The following is a 4388-nucleotide window of genomic DNA, read 5'->3' as shown; positions in this document are numbered from 1 at the left end:
GTATACTATTTTACTTCCCAACAATTAATAAAGCCCCAACTGTGACCAATAAACTCAGAAAAAGCTGTGCGTACATGCGTGTACTTTGGCTATTGATCACCCCTGCATCAGAACTTGTAAAAAACAATTTTGTTGCAAATGTAGACGCCAGCAAACAAGCTGAGATTGTGGTCAAAAGAAGTAATTTGACTGAATGATTAGGCGTAATAGCCAAGCTAACTTGCATAAGTCTGTAGAAAGGACTAATTTTACACATATGTTAGGGTCATTATTAGAAATTAAATTGTGAATTGGAATGGGCATGCTCGCACTATCATCCTCATGACACCTTGGTGGATGAGGCCGCCACCGCTTGGTATGATTTGCCGTGACGGTGCCGTCCTGCACCCAACCCTGAGAAACGAATTATTTGCATACCTGGCTCCCGGAATGTTCAACAAATCTCATAATTTTCCATGAAGCAAATTGACATCAAAGACGGAACCAAAGAACTTTACTGTTTGTATATGGGTTTTTTAAACGGATACCCACGTTAACACATCTATATTTCATTTAACCTATTATGTATATACGTATATTTATAATTACTAATTTTTCTTACATTTATATATTTTTTCTAATTAATCCCTTTATATTTATACTCTTTCCTAATTAATTTTATATTTCAAAAAAATTAACAATTACGATAAACCTTTACGAGTATCCATAAGGCAACCGTTAACCAGACCATTTCAATATTGCTAATCAAAGTTTTTGAAAAATGTATTCACACACTGAATTCAGATTTACCTCTAATGATTATTGGATTTTCTTAGATAATATCAAATTTGGAAGATTATGGTCTAGTTCATAATGCAGTTTTCTAAAGAAAATTTTTATATTTTTTGTGAATACATTTTTCAATCGTATTTTTACTATATATATATATATATATTAAATAGTGTTGTGATATATTTTGCTTTAAAAAATCATAAAAAATAGAAATTCAAACGGGACCGTCCACTGCAAATAAATGTAGTACAAGTTCCCCCTCTCCCCTCCTCGAGTCTCTCCGACTTTGAAGGTTGGAGGAGGCCTAAAGCAAAACGCAAAACGGGAAGTATTATTTTGTTTTACGATCCAAGATTTTTCTTTTGACATGGACATTTCTGAACAAAATAAAGTATTTTAAGTTAATCGTGCATGGCAATTTTCCTAAAGAACAAGCACAAAGTAGAATTTGGAAATTAGTACTCATGAATTTTTAGAACTTTTGAATTGGTCGAAATATCAAACATGAATAAAAAAAAGAATTAGGCACTTACTTTCAATTCGCATTAGGCTTTTCCAACATAAAAATTCAATTATGGGAAGGATTGAAAATTCATCCACAAGTACGATGAAAAAGGATAAACCAGCAAAAAATTATGAAAATGAGTAAAAAGTGGAGTTTTAAATAGTCGTGCACCTTTGACAGGGGAAAAAAAAAAAAGAAAAAAGTGGCACTCCTGAAAAGGAAAAATTACCTTGACCAGCATGACCATTAAGTCTCGACCAGGCTGCGGGGTCAACAAGGGACAGACTGTAGACGCGCAACTATCGATAATCTAACCCTCGTGGCCCACAAACACAAGAAAATTGCTTAGCCATCCCTCTTCCATGATAAATATAGTAAATTATGATAATCTCCCCTAGAGTTTGTAGCAATTGCATTGACTTCCCTAGGTATATCTTAGACTACAATATTCTCTCTTTTTTTTCTTATGTTGATTTTGTTAATTTTGATAGGAAAAATGATATCCAAACACTCCTTTAACTTTTTTTTTTATAAATATCATCTTCACTATTTTTTATCGCAAAATTTTTACATAAAACTTACTTAAGAAGTTAAATAAACCCACCTTTTTTCAATAATATTTCACTTGTACCATAAACACGTTTTTCAATTCATATTTTTATATTTTTAATTATCTTTTTTATCTCGCATATATTATATTATAAAAAAGTGCTACAGTAATTATTTTAAATAATATTCTATCCAAACAAACCAAATATATAGATATCATTTTTGGCACTTCATGAAATTTTGAAATAATAGATATCATTTAACATTAGTTAGTTCAGAAACCATTGACCGCTTACACTACGAAATGAGCTTTCAATTCCTAAACTACTGTCTCAAAGGTTTTGCAAATGCTATATTTTGGATTATTATAAACATAGTGTGTTGTACTAGCATCGCAATATAGGACAAATGAGAGGCTTATTTAACAAAAAAAATCGGAAGAGGTTAGCACAATTTTGCAAAACGAAGAAGCAGGGGCAATTATGTAAGAGTTTAGGGAAGGTCAAGGTAATTTGGCAAACAACTGCGTGTTGAATTTCGAATTTTCTACACGCACCAAGTCCTAATAAATACACCAACCCGCGACCCACCAGCCCGACCCAACTCAACCTCCCGGGGACCATCCACCCTCCTACCCTACCTCAGCAGAAATTATTTTTCCATTTTGTACCCATATTTTAATTAGCATTAAAATATGGTAGTAGTAGCAGCCCAGTAGAGACTACCATTTCTCAACCTCGAGAGGCATCAGGTGGTGCGGGTGGGATCCATCCAACTGACCACGTTGTCAGCCAAACACAATCATGTGATCCAGATCTTCCCGCCTTTATTCAGCTCACTGGCTAGGCTAAGGTGAGTTCCGGTGACCAGTCGTTGAATCGGCGGGAGAGTGGGGACATAAAGCAAGCAAGCTGAATCAGGGGGCCGGTCCACTCTGACTAATTGACCCATTAACTGGTAAATTGAGGGGGCTCCGTGTCACGCCAACCGGCAGATGGTTTTGGCTTTCACAAGGCTTGGTTGAACAATTGAGCTACACGTATGAGGCTTCGGATTGGATTTTAGGGATAATTTCAGTCTCACAACCCTCTCCTAAGGTTTTTAAAATATCAGAAACACCCCCTGTCAGACTATTGGGTTCAATTGCCACGTCAATCATGAAGAAACGCCTTAAATACCCACACACAACTAAAGAGACATTTCACAATTATTTTCACATGACTAGTTAAATTGGTATTAACTAAATTTAACAGAAATAATGACATTTTATAAGTTTTTTTTTTAATTCAAATATGCCATTACAAAAGAGGGGTCAAATATAGGCATCTTTATGTGATTGATAATTGGTGTGCGTAAGTGGAAACAATTCTTCAAACTTTTAGTAGCTTTTGTGGAGCAAGAGAAATTGAGTTTATTTAAGCATATCTAAGGATTTATGAGACTTGAAGAGGAAAGTTGCCCTCAAAATTTTGGTGATTGTGAAAATCTTAAGGTCAGCCTCTAAGATTTTTCTGCTCTTAGGTTTTGAAAATTTTATTATTTGTTTGTAAATGTTGAAGTAATTCTTAATGGCCATGCTTAATAGTGACCTTGCAAGTGAAAATGAATAACTTTGATCAAACAAAAAATGAAAAATATAACATTATGTAGCTTGTATTATGTTCTATATAATCCTCTTCATTTGATGAATGGTATTCAATTATGAGTAAATATTTCCTACACTAACGGTGTATACATTATCATCGTTGGATTCATTACATGTGTGCAAAAGTTGAATTTCAAATTCAATTTTTGCATAGTTGTTATTCATCCAACTCTGATAGTGTATACACTGTCAGTGTAGGAAAGATTAATCCTTCAATTATAGTGTTTTTTTTAATATTCTAATTGATACTTTTATTATCATGGAAAATAGGCGTTGATGTTGTATAAAATATAAGTAAAGATTGTTAGTTGTATATTACTAAATTAAAAAATCTTTTAATGATGACAAAAAATTTTTTGTTTCTAATTATTCAAGAAATGATATTTTTTAAACCGAAATGTTGGTTGTAACTAAGTTAACATGCTTTATTTCTCTTGTAGCAGATTATACAACTGATGTGTTGTAATAGATGTAATAGTATGATATTGCACGTGCAATATGTAAATGAGACATTATTGAGTTGCTAAATTTGTTGTAGAGTTAGAAAGCTGGTCTTTTGTTTACACTCTATGAATGTGGTAATAGTTACACTCTTCACATTTGATAAAGTTAAAAAATATATATATTGTTCGTAGTAAATTAACATCCTAATGCAAAACTTGAGGGTAGTTATAGAATCAAATTACGTTCTCTCTCCTAATACCAATTTTATATTACTTTTGTATTTGAATTGGGTTGATTTGTTACTAACTAATTAGTTTTATAGGAGGTTTCCAATAGTTTGAAAACCTTGGAGGAGAGTAGTGAGACTATTATAAACCTCAGGGGAGGTTTCTAAAATTAACCCTTTAATTATTATTGGGTTTTTTTTTTTTTTGTTTTCCATGGCCCATTTTGATTTCTTTTTAATATACAGTG

Source organism: Coffea arabica, chromosome 5c (genome assembly GCF_036785885.1).
Source record: "Coffea arabica cultivar ET-39 chromosome 5c, Coffea Arabica ET-39 HiFi, whole genome shotgun sequence".
Taxonomy (NCBI): domain Eukaryota; kingdom Viridiplantae; phylum Streptophyta; class Magnoliopsida; order Gentianales; family Rubiaceae; genus Coffea; species Coffea arabica.
Note: the sequence above shows the minus strand (reverse complement) of the source record.